Source organism: Ursus maritimus, unplaced genomic scaffold (assembly GCF_017311325.1).
Source record: "Ursus maritimus isolate PB19 unplaced genomic scaffold, ASM1731132v1 scaffold_10, whole genome shotgun sequence".
Classification (NCBI taxonomy): Eukaryota; Metazoa; Chordata; class Mammalia; order Carnivora; family Ursidae; genus Ursus; species Ursus maritimus.
In genome coordinates this window covers 70407499-70421020 of record NW_024423344.1, presented here as the reverse complement: position 1 = coordinate 70421020, position 13522 = coordinate 70407499, and the positions used below count along the sequence as shown (strand labels likewise).

At 39.6% G+C, this 13522-nt stretch overlaps 1 protein-coding gene and 1 non-coding gene across 3 annotated transcripts in view; both read left to right on the top strand.

The window, feature by feature from the left end:
• Positions 1 to 13522, top strand: part of FGF14 (fibroblast growth factor 14) — a 591097-nt gene that overhangs the window by 104121 nt on the left and 473454 nt on the right. The gene's annotated exons all lie outside the window — the stretch shown is intronic.
• Positions 7815 to 7921, top strand: LOC121101438. The gene has a single exon (XR_005833417.1). It is a non-coding gene; the product is annotated as a U6 spliceosomal RNA (small nuclear RNA).

Here is a 13522-nt window from a genome sequence, read left to right as displayed (position 1 = left end):
ATGAGTTTTCTACTGATGTAAAAAGAAACAGCTTTGTCACCATCATTGAAAAGATAGATTCTGTTGGGAAAAGTAAAGTGTGTCTTAGTGATCTTGCTTTCAGCATGATATAAGAAACAGATTCACATCCCGTGTAATTATCCGGTGCAGAATTTATTACCTAGAAGCCAGGAGAGAGTCACGTCACATTTATTCAACCCTCGTCTCCACTCCTACTTAGAGTTCTTTGAAAATAGACTCACTTAATTTTGAGAAAATCATATTGTTTTCCCAGACACTTGATTTATATATTAAAAAAATAAGCTCCTTTTTTCTTGGGGATTTTTTCCTCCAGCTTTCACTTGGTATGTTACATTGTTTCCCTAAAAAGGCATTTTAACGAATTTGCTTCTTAATAGCAGCACAGCATAATTAGGCAATTGCCCTTGTGTCTAGAGTCCACCAGGGGAAAAGGTGACAGAATTGCACAATGGGCTCATTATAAAACAGTGCAAAATAAAAACCTGAACTTACCAGTGAAAGGAAAGACAGAAATGTGCTATAAAATAGTAATGCACGAAAGATGAAAGTGAAAATCATCTTCAGTAGAATGTCTCGGTTAGTCAGTCGGGATCAGTAGTAATTGGTTAATTGAAAGGATAAATTAATGAAAAAAGCAGTAAAACAGGGCAATTATTAAAAATGATACGCATGTGCCTTAAACATTTCACTTTATATTAATGCTCATTCACCAGTACTTTGAGCCCCATGGGGTTGCTTTGATTATGGTTGAACTGATTTGAGTTCTTGTAGGAATCACACCCATGATCTCTGATTTCTAATTTTGGTGTCTTTAAGTGGAGCAGAACTTGAAGGATGGAAGCAATCTGAGTGCAGGATCTTTCTTGATTTTCATGACATTTTCTTTTAATCTTTTATGGTACAAGAACACCCATATTCAAAGGAATATTTTTAGCCATTTTCTTTATCAAGTTTTTTCAAATCATTCAATCTATTTTTTCCCACAGATATAGCAACTCTCTCTTTTGCAATTATGCTTGTGATTTCAAAAATAATTAAATCACGTAATGAAAATAACAAGTACAACTTGTAGAAACAAGACTGGGGGCAGGTATCGGTAAGAGCAGATCACCACCGCAGGGCAGCTTCGAGGGCGTCCCGGCCACCTGGGCAGCTTCTCATGGCTTCCCTCACAGTCCTCGGTAAAGCAGAAGAAATACAGACATAGTTGGTTAGTTCAATTATTCTGATCCATAGGCATCAGTTAAATAGAAGGAGTGACTTTTTTTTTTATTTTTAAGAAAACTTATTCGGAATAGTTTTGGATTTATGAAGAGTTGCGAAGATCATATGGAGAGTTCCCACGGACCCTACGACCAGTTTTCCCTTTCGTAGCATCTCATTACTGTGGTACATTTGTGACAATTGATGAACTAATATTGATACATTATTATTAATACGAGTCCATATTTTATTAGGATTTCATTAGTTTTTAACCTAATGTTCTTTTTCTGTTCTGGGATCCCATCCAGGATAGCACTTTACATTCACTTAATCATGTCTCCTGAGGCTTCTCTAGACCGCGACTGTTTTGCAGACTTCCCTTGTTTTTGACGGTCTTGGCGGTTTTGAGGAGCACTGGTCACGTGTTTTGTAGAGCGCTCCTCAATTTGGGTCTGATGTTTTCCTCCGGTTTAGCCTAGGATTACAGGTTTTAGGGAGGAAGTTTCCAGAAGAAAAGTTTCATCATAATGTATGAAGAGTGCCTATCAATACTCTCGATATGACTTAACCGCTGTTGATGTTGACCTTCAACACCTGGCCCAGGTAGTAGCCAGACTCCTCTGCTGTCTCTGTGTGGCTTTTATACTCAGCTGGTTTACTACACGGCAGTGGGAATATGTGCAGCAGATTCTTTCCTCCATGTTCTCTTCACCATAGAATTAGACACTTTGACCTCTTGATGAAGATTTTGTGAGTAGCTGAAAGAAATACCTTTAATGTCATCTCAGCACTCCTACTGATTTCTGTTTTGCTGTCTTGTTTTACGTTTCTTGAGCATTAATTAGGCTCTCACTGAAGGGGACACATGTCTGAGGCTGTCTTTGGCTGTGGTTTGGGAGGAAAATGGAACCCCACACTCGCTCAGTTGTGCTTCTGCAGTTGCATGCTTCAGGATTCCAAGCTCCAGACTAAATTTGCCATTCCTTAGTTTGGTTTTGTTTTATTTCTGTGGTTAGTACTTTATGGCAATTAAACATTTTTCCTGCTGCTCTTGAGTGCATTTAGCAAAAATGTACTTGATAATCACCTTGTAGCATATCAGTGGATGACCAGGCCCGTTAAACTTTAATAAGTCCACCGCCCTATTCACAGACCGTCCCTAAGATGGAAAGTAATTCCAATATGGTGTAAGAAGAATTTTTGTGCCATCAACCTAAGCTGCAAACCACAACCGCTCATCTCTCATACTTCACAGAAGTTGTATAAAACCTGAGAAACAATCTAATAAGGAATCAGACTCCTACACTATGTCAATCTATTGGAAACATTTTAATATAGAACACAAAGAGATCTCTAAAACTCAGAGACCATCTGTTGCCTTTGTGGGCCTGGAGTTATCATGAGGATATGACACAGACTTCCTTTTACTTAAATTTCTATGATGAGAATGTGAAAACTTTTATTTTAGAATTGAAATTCATTTACCTTACTTAAACACTAATGGTTTCCTAACCCTCAAACAAGAACAGAAAGAGTGGTCCTGGAAGTTTAAACTCAGACCTACATTGTCAATAGGAAAATAAGGTCGAGGCCCATTCTTTTAATGTTTTCTCTTCTATAGCCCCAAAGGACTTTATTTTTCAACCCCATCTTGGCTGAATATGGAACTCATACATCTTTGTTCCCCATATCTGCATCATGTAGACAGCTTCAGTGTGAACTTGACTTTAAGCAACTGAATGCGTAAATAGTTTACTGCCCATTCAGGCATTATTTTTCTGTTTCTGTGTTGTTGTCTTGGTTCTCTGCCCACTGCTAGGATGTTTGCCTCCACCGATATGGTGGTGTGAAACAACATTTGGGGACAAGCAGCATGGCACTGTGAAAACACCTTTGGATGGGGAATCCTATAGCCCGGGTTTTCTAGGTCTCTCTGGGACTTCTAATGCTACGACCTTAGGCAAGATCCTAACTTTTGTCTCCCACTTGTCTGTGGGAGGTTGAGGAGACAATTATAGCTGCCTTGCCCCTACTTCAGAAAGGTGATTTCAGGATCCAGTGCATGGTAATTGTGCAAATGGATTATAAACCACATTGGGCTGGACAAAGGAAAAGAAAGAGTGGTAGTCTGTACAGGGGCAAGGAAAAGTCTACAGGAATCCTTTCTACCTAAACCACTACCTATACCACAGTGCAGGGCGTGGTGAAGATTTCTGCTATTAAAAAAAAAGTGAATCGGAAGGACAGGGGAGAGTGAACTTGTCAATACTGTTGAGGACATCTCCATGCCCAGAGCTTAGATTACAGATACACTTCAGTGTCATCAGAGTCCCTGAGAAGTACAATTTGTTTCACAAAAGCCTGATGACAATAATCATGATGATTAGGAATGTACTGTAGAAAATGAAAGCTGGATAACGTGATTTTTAGGATTCTTCCTGCTTTTCTATGGACAGAAATTCGATGCATGGCCAACTTAAAATAATCAAACCAATTACTTAAATTGAAGTAATCTATAGACCAATGGGAGAGAAACAAATAAAAATGGATATATTAAAATACTTTGAATAATTAATATGTATTCACATTTTAAAAATTTCCACTTTCAAGATGGGAACACGAAGGCAGAGCTTCCTGTGTACCAGATGTGGTCCTGGGTGCCACCCTAACTCTTCAGTCCTCACCGTAGCCTTAGCAGGACAAGGGAACTGAGGCACAGAGGGAAAAATAACTGGACTGAGCTCACATGGCTGGTTTTGGGGAGCCAGGACTTGGACAAAGGCAGTCAAACTATAAATATGAAACAAAAAATATGTTGGGATGGGGGCGTCTGGGTTTCTCAGTCAGTTAAGCATCTGCCTTCAGCTCAGGTCATGATCCCAGAGTCCTGGGATCAAGTCCTGCATCAGGATCCCTGATCAGTGGGGAGTCTGCTTCTTCCTCTGCCTGCTTCTCCCTCTGCTTGCTATTCCCTCTGCTCGTGCTCTTCCGCTTGCTCTTGCTCTATCTTAAAAGTAAATAAAAATCTTTTAAAAAAAGTACATTGGAACAATGTCGCCATTCAACTCAAGGAAAAGAAATAGATGTTTGCACAATTAGAAAAATACTGGAAATAAAAAGAGAGGAGTGGCTAACACAAATTGACAATCCAGAACCAGTAACTGTTCAACGATTCAAACACAAACAGGAAGTGCGCTCGATCATATTAAGTAGATATGTTTTCTCATTGGCTCCAGCACTTTCATTGTACCCGATCATTCATAGATGAATGCCATCAGATTTTGACTAAAGCAACCACTGGTGTTTTGAGTACATAAAAATTGCTGTGTTCTGTTTGTTAATAGTTTTTTTTCTCGTGTTTGTGGATGTTAAGTGTTTATTTTTTTCAGATTTCAGGTTTCTACTTCTACATTTCTCTCCCTGAATACTCATGAGAAATCGCTGTACCTATGACAGGTTGCATGATTTTTCCCCCCTCTGTGTGCTCAATTTGTGTATTATTGTATCATATGACATTTTGAATCAAGTGCTGCTAGTACCAAGCTGCTATCAGCAGCTGATGCCAAAAATATTCATTATAACACTTCTCAGCATGCAAGTGAGAGCACTTCAGATCACAGAGACAGAATTTCCAGCCGTTGTGCTTTTATTTTTTCCACATTATAAGCAAAACAAAAGGAGATTTATTAGAAAATGATGCCTTGGTAAAATGTTATAAAACATGCGATTCATCGTTTATGAAGGTCGTGTGAAACTCAGCACTGCCTTATAGAAACCTCCTCAGAGGCCTTGCCCTCCTTTTCTCTTGTCCCAAATGTTTTTTCTAAGTGGCATCTTTCTTCAGTGGTTGATTTCATTAAGGGGCAAACTATTTACACATCTGGAAGTAAGCAATACCCTCATGAGGGAATCATGAAATGAGGTGTGCACTTACATTTGCCTCCGATATGACCCCTTTATGCGAATAGGCCAGTCAGGACAAATGCAGTCCTTGTGGTAGCAACAAGGGGGATGGGAGGCATGGAAGGCTTCTTCTCTAAAGGAGGACAATTAAAAAAACAAACTCAATAAGTAAGTTTTGTCATTTTCTAATATGAAGAGTGCTGAGCCCGCAACCATCAGCAAAATTCTTATACATTAATTCATTTTACAAAGTGAACACCAACACTTGGTAGCCAACTGACAAGATGCCAGAAAATGTCATGGCAAAGAAGAGGGAGCCATTCAGTAGCACTTTTTAACATCCGACCTTTCACTTGGCAGTGTCTTCTGGAGGAAGAAACATAGAGACTGTTGAATGGGTTTGAGGATGGAAAAGTGGGATTGTCAGGAAACTGCAATTTGCAGATTCTTTTTCTACTGCCTGAAATGCTGGAGGTTAATATCCTTGCCTCCATTCTTCATGGACCCTGGGAAGACCATGAGCAAAGGGCTGGAGCTGGGCAAAGGTCATTTTCATCTCAGCTTGATGAATACATACCAAGTGCCCCCTGAAATCTGCGGTTCCTGCTCAAATGCTGTGACCTTAGTCTCCCGGAGAGGACCAAAGTCACACGTGTCCACCGAAGAAATCAGGGACGTTGCTACTGTGTTCCAAAGGGATGCTAGAACCACCCTTGGCTCTTACTGTGGTCTTCCGTTTTACCCTCCTTGCCTTGGTTGACTCTGTATTTTTAAAAATGTGTTCATATAGAGATGTTTCTTATCCTGCTGAGTCTTAAGCTGTTGCTGTAGGCGCAGTGATTTCTTCTGTCTGCTGTATGTTTGGCTAACTTTTGAGTTGGAAATCACAACGTCTTACCCAAGCCTTAAAGGAAAAGCTAAGAATTCATGTTTATTGAGTATTTAGCATGTAGATGACATTGTAGTAAATAGTCTATATGTGGAAGCCCAGAACAAGCTGATGTGCTGATCTTTAAAAAAAAATAATAATCTAATCTTATCTGTGGAAGTGGCTTAGGATACTGATCTCACATTTCCCTGTTACATTTGAAATTCTGGAGGATAATAATGTGAAAGATTTACCCTCAAGATGAAGAATACATTTGAATCTTCTGCTTTGAAATTTATAGAAATTTCCATATTTATTTTGCTCTGGAGTGTATATTAGGAAATGTTTGGCAGGTAAAATTTGACTTCTTTTAAACTCCACGAGTAGCTGTCAGTTCATTTAAATTCATGAAAAACAGACCTTTTATTAACAACAACATAGCCTTGCAAAATTTAGGATGCCATTAGTGGCATATTATCAAGCCGTTTTCAAAAACCTATCGACAAATTCCCAACATGACAAGAGACTTAAGAACGGGAAGGCTAGTTTAGGACTGACCACTGATTCATGTTAACTGAATAAATGTAAGCCAGAGGAACAGGTTTGCACTGGCTCTGCTCAGTTGGTCTCTCTGCAGTGGTTGGGTTTGGGTGACCTGGGGTCACAAGGCAGGCTGGCTCTAAATCAAGTAACTGTAGAGTCAGCATTCCTGTGCTGACTCATTGCAATGACTCCAAAGCGTCTCTCTACTCTTTCGAGTGCCTCCAAGTTGTGTACAGAGAAGGCTGAATGGGCAAGCAGGTGGGGTGGCCTGGGTCCTACACTGCCAATCGTGGTGGTCAAAACCCTAGTGTGGGGGGACACCTGCTCAAGAACCTGTTGAATCCTTCCAGGTACACTGTAGCCCCCAGCTTCTGAGCTCTGTCTTTCTTGCCACCCTCTTTCTCAGGATCCCATTTTATTCACATTAGATTCTTGAAATTTGAGGGGCCCTGGGTGGCACAGCGGTTAAGCGTCTGCCTTCGGCTCAGGGCGTGATCCCGGCGTTATGGGATCGAGCCTCACATCGGGCTCCTCCGCTATGAGCCTGCTTCTTCCTCTCCCGCTCCCCCTGCTTGTGTTCCCTCTCTCACTGGCTGTCTCTCTGTCGAATAAATAATAAAATCTTTAAAAAAAAAAAGATTCTTGAAATTTTAGCCTCAGTTTTTCCAGTATAGCTTGATGTCATGTGAGGCTCCTTACCTTGGTGGCTGATGATTATCTGGTTCTAGAAAGTTTTATTTATCAATCCATCTACTTTAATTTGTATTTATGTATTTATATATTTTGGTGAACAGATAACAGATTCTTGAGACGGGTGAGAAATAAGCTCCACTAGGCTTCTCTTAGCACCATTGAGTAATCTTCTCCACTTTTTTTCTCCCAAACCTTCTGAACATGCTAGCAAGTTCCTTTCTGTCTTCCACTGAGAGCTCTGAATGTGGTTTCTCTGCTCTGAAGATAGGATCAAGCCCGGTGTATAAAATGCCCTGAAATGTGTAAATTCCAAAAGAAGAAAAAGCTTAGTTTTAACTTTTAAATGATAGTTCACATAGGAATGAAGGAAATTCATAAGGTTATTTTGAGTTAGTGAGTTGGGAGGTAGTTTCAAGAGTTTGTAGCTGGAGAGTTAGAGAATCTGTATCAGTCGCCCTTTTTAGCAAGAGCATCTTTTTACTGCTTTTAGAACCATACCCAACAAAACATGCAGCTTACTAAAAAATAATATTGCTCAATTTCCGCCCTCTCTTTGTTTTGATTTTCAAAAATTTGTATGTGAGAGCTCGCTTCAGCAGCACACATACTAGCATTGGAATGATGCAGAGAAGATTCACATGACCCCTATGCAAGGATGATGGGTGAAATTTTTATGTGAACGTGATACAAAGTGAAAAATGATGTAGTTTTTGAAAATGGTATTGGTTATATAACTTCTGTTTGATTTCGGCACCATTGTATGTTCCACTAAAGGACAGTTACCAACTATATGGGTTTGCATGGGTCCATTGCACAGTTCTCACTGACAGGGTGGCTCTCTGCTGCTGCCATGTCATCTCTACAGCACATAGTCCCAGCAAGGGCTGGTGACAACTGTGTAGACTAAAACAATGATGTGATTTGAAGGGAGGATGGGAAGGGACAAGGCAGTCAAACTGCTGGGAAGGGTGACGTGGCCTTGGATCTAGCTCAGGGTCGTACCCTATCACTCACTCCAGACATAAATTCAAGACTGCAGCCAAGTATTGCATATGCAGAGAAACACAATGCCACATTGAGGCCGGATTCAGGCACAGCACTAGAATTTAATGGACAAATTGGTAGTTGGCACCAGTGCAAAGTTGATCAGGTCCAGAGAGGCAAAGACGAGCTGTTCCTCTGAACTTCAGGGTTTGGGGACTACTGTGTCCAGAGGCTGGGCTGGCAGGGAGCAGCTGTGGCAGTTTTCGTACCGAGCCACGTGGCTGACCTTGGCACTTATTAGCACTACAGTAGGAAAAGAAAACTGACAAACTCAGAGTAGAGAGAAAAATGCTGGAAGGTACACCACCTGTTCAGATATATGAAATGATAGAAATATATTTTACTCCATAAATAAACACAAAGTGCTTATTACTGTGCTATGAGGTGACTATTTAAAATTTGTGGGAATAATGCTTTTCTTCTGAGGGATTTGAAGTACTTTTGTTTTGATTTTCTTAATGTTACTATGGAATAGTAAAAAAAAAAAAACCCAAAAAACCCAAAAGTAAATATCTTGGTATGCATTTCAAATTCATACAAAGCTGAATCAGTTTGAATTCAGCTTTGAACTTTGAATCAGTTTTCCTCTTAATTACTGAGAATATGAGGATATGTGAGGATAAGACTGTCCTAATTATGGCAGATTGTTGCATGCGTTTCCAACAGACTGTAGTTCGCAGGCTTACATGAACACAGACCACTTTCTCAGTCTTTCCTGATTGTGATTGAAGGAAATTAAAAAGCTAGATAAAATAAAATTATTTCAAACTGATATGGACATAAAATAAATGTTAGGGTAACATAGAAGGGCCTTTGAATTTTTAGATTTGTAGACAGATTCAACTTCAAAGACTCCTTTATCCTTTGATGGGAACTTTTTTTATCACCCGTTCTCAAAAGATTTTAGTTCGTTTGTGTAACTTCAAAAGATTCTCATTTATTCACTGATCAAACAATTACTGAGTGTCTACAGTGTGCCAGGCACCGTGCCTGATGCTTGGCATAGAAGTTGATTAAAGAGGGGTGCTTGGGTGGCTTAGACAGTTAAGTGTCTGCCTTCAGCTCAGGTAGTGATCTCAGGATCCTGGGATCTAGCCCCCGCATTGAGCCCCCCATTGAGCTCCCTGCTCAGCGGGAAGTCTGTCTCTCCCTCTGCCCCTCCCCCCGCTTGTGCTTTCTCTCTCTCTCTCTCTCCTTCTCTATCAAATAAATAAATAAAATCTTTAAAAAATAAGATGATTAAAGAGAGTTTCTAGCATGCTCAAGTAGTGGAAAGACAGAGGGAGAAAAGTGGAACTCTAGTGACCAAAGGATTATTCTCCCAAAGATAAAATATTGTAGGGGGTGAGTGGTTTAATGGGGAAGGAAAAGGACTAATATTTTATGCATAGTAACAATAATTTTATCAGTCATCTTTAAAATTCTATTTGGTGTCTTTTTGAGTCATCTTGGCCATTTATATTAAAAGCAAAAGCTTTTAATTTTTAAAATTAATTTTTAAAACTAAACATTCAATATTAGACATTTGATTAGACATTAGACTAAGATATTTTCTCATTATAGAGATGTAAATTGTTATGTGATCTGTCCTACAGTTCTCATCTGAAATTTAAATAAATACAAGTAAAAAATATTTGGGGAGGAGAAGGAAAAAAAGGACATGACGTCAATAGAGATGTGTTCACAAAGAATTACCAAACAATTTGCATGTCTACCTTTAAAACAGTTCCTGTGGAACAGATTTGTTCACTGTGATCATATCCCAAATAATGTCATAAACTAAGGTGGCTTGGAGATTGAGTCCCAGTGACATTTAACTTCACACGCTCAGTGTAATGCCAGACAGAGCACATGCAAACATGCAGCATGCATATGCAACGTTTTCAGAAAGGTCAGAGCAAACCCAGAATATATTTATGCAAGGGACTTGGTAGTCTTGAATTACAAGGCTTCTTTCTAATTGCTATCACTATTCTTTTTTTTTTAATTTTTTTTATTATATTATGTTAGTCACCATACAGTACATCCCTGGTTTTTGATGTAAAGTTCGATGATTCATTAGTTGCGTATAACACCCAGTGCACCATGCAATACGTGCCCTCCTTACTACCCATCACCAGCCTATCCCAGTCCCCCACCCTCCTCCCCTCCGAAGCCCTCAGTTCTAGCTCAAATTTATGAACTGTTGTCAATGATGTGTTAGTGATAGGGAAGACTGACTAGGAACAAAACATATGCCTTATGTCCTCACCAGGCTTGAAGGAAGGAAGAAAATGTTTGTCTTCTTTAGAAATGAATCCCAGGGGTAGTGTTCATAGCGTGGCTTCTGTGGAATTACACAAAGTGATTTAGGCACGTTATATTATTAAATATTATCCATTTAAAATAACAAATACTAGGTTATAATCATAATCTTTTTTGTTAATATCACAATTTCTGACTCAACAGTGAAGTAATTAATCAATAAGGATTTATTGGGCACTTTTTGGGGACCACAAATGAATGGGTTGATGGTTTAAAAAGTAGGGTAGCATATAAATTATGGCTTTCATTGATACACTCATTTAACAAATATCCATTAGGCATTTTGTACAAGCAATCCACACTGAGCATTATGAGTGATAGAGTGATGTAATCCTACATGGTCTTTGGCCACAGAAAATTGCCAAGCAAGATACTCATGCAGAAAAACAAAATATTTCAATGAAATATATGACTATGTGCAATATGCAGATAATAAATATTGTGCCTATTTCAGCCTTTAAAAGGAAAAGAGGGATTTTATGGAAGAGGAGCAACTTGACCAGTTTCTGTGTGATGGGGACACTTTGAGGAGTGGGGAATTTCTTTCAGGGGGTACAGGGGAGCAGTGGTGGGGAGAATGAAATAAGCAGAGGGGGTATTGGGAAGGAAGCGCTCATAATGCATTCAGAAGAGAGGATGTAGACACATTTGGATAGAATAGTCAGTGACTGTCCAGGATTCTTGGTCCCTTAAATTAAAATATACACAGGTGGGATTACTAAACTCCATCTATAAGGTTGGAGCCTGTCCAAAACCGTGACCCCAATTTTGCCCTCAGTCAGAGAATGTTCTAAGAATCTCTAACCCATGCTTCAAAGATATACAGTCTAGTTGTTTTGTTTTGTTTTGTTTCCTTCTTTTTTTTTAAATGTTTTTTATTATATTATGTTAGTCACCATACAGTACATCCCTGGTTTCTGATGTAAAGTTCGATGATTCATTAGTTGCGTATAACACCCAGTGCACCATGCAATACGTGCCCTCCTTACTACCCATCACCAGTCTATCCCATTCCCCCACCCCACTCCCCTCTGAAGCCCTCAGTTTGTTTCTCATAGTCCATAGTCTCTCATGCTTCATTCCCCCTTCTGATTACCCCCCTTTTCTTTATCCCTTTCTTTCCCTACCGATCTTCCTAGTTCTTATGTTCATAGATGAGAGAAATCATATGATAATTGTCTTTCTCTGCTTGACTTATTTCACTTAGCATTATCTCCTCCAGTGCCGTCCATGTTGCAGCTAATGTTGAGAACTCGTTCCTTCTGATGGCTGAGTAATATTCCATTGTATATATGGACCACAACTTCTTAATCCAGTCATCTGTTGAAGGGCATCTCGGCTCCTTCCACGATTTAGCTATTGTGGACAATGCTGCTATGAACATTGGGGTGCATATGGCCCTTCTCTTCACTACGTCTGTATCTTTGGGGTAAATACCCAGTAGTGCAATGGCTGGGTCATAGGGTAGCTCAATTTTTAACTTTTTAAGGGACCTCCACACTGTTTTCCAGAGTGGCTGTACCAACTTGCATTCCCACCAACAATGTAGGAGGGATCCCCTTTCTCCACATCCTCTCCAGCAATTCTTGTTTCTTGCCTTGTCAATTTTTGCCATTCTAACTAGCATAAGGTGGTATCTCAGTGTGGTTTTGATTTGAATTTCCCTGATAGCTAATGATTTTGAACACTTTTTCATGTGTCTGTTAGCCATTTGTATGTCTTCATTGGAAAAGTGTCTGTTCATATCTTCTGCCCATTTTATGATTTGTTTATTTGTTTCTCGCGTATTGAGTTTGAAAAGTTCTTTGTAGATCTTGGATGCCAGTCTTTTATCTGTAGCATCATTTGCAAATATCTTGTCCCATTCCGTGGGCTGCCTCTTAGTTTTTTTGACTGTTTCGTTGGCTGTGCAAAAGCTTTTTATCTTGATGAAGTCCCACAAGTTCATTTTTTCTTTTGTTTCTCCTGCCTTTGGAGATGTGTCATGAAAAAGGTTGCTTTGGCCGATGTCGTAGAGGTTGCTGCCTATGTTCTCCTCTAGGATTCTGATGGATTCCTGTCTCACCTCGAGGTCTTTCGTCCATTTGGAGTTTATCTTTGTGTATGGTGTGAGAGAGTGGTCAAGTTTCATTCTTTTGCATATAGCTGTCCAATTTTCCCAGCACCATTTATTGAAGAGACTGTGTTTTTTCCACCGGATGTTTTTTCCTGCTTTATCAAAGATTAGTTGCCCAAAGACCGAGGGTCCATTTCTGGGTTCTCTATTCTGTTCCATTGGTCTTTGTGTCTGTTTTTGTGCCAGTACCATGCTTTCTTTGTGATCACAGCTTTGTAGTACAGCTCGAAATCCGGCATTGTGATGCCGCCAGCTTTGTTTTTCCTGTTTAACAGTTCCTTGGCGTTTCGGGGCCTTTTCTGGTTCCATACAAATTTAAGGACTATTTGTTCCAGTTCTTTGAAAAATGTCCTTGGTATTTTGATTGGGATAGCATTGAAAGTGTAGATTGCTCTGGGTAGCATGGACATTTTAACTATGTTAATTCTTCTGATCCATGAGCATGGAATATTTTTCTATCTTTTTCTGTCTTCCTCAATGTCTTTCAAGAGTGATTTATAGTTTCTAGAATATAGATCCTTTACATCTCTGGTTAAGTTAATTCCAAGGTAATGTATGGTTTTTGGTGCTATTGTAAATGGGATGGATTCCCTAGTTTCCTTCTGCTGCTGCTCTGCTGTTGAACCATGGTCCATGAAGGGTCCTTGTTACCAGCTCCCTACCACGGCTCACAGTTCTGCAACTATACCATTGTTTGCCTTGAAGTCTCTACCTTGGTTTCATGCCCTGAGTTACTGGCTGTTTTAACTCCGGACAAATTACTTACCTTTTCTTTGCTTCCATTTTATCATTTGTAAAATGGGAATAAAAATAGTTCCTACCTCATT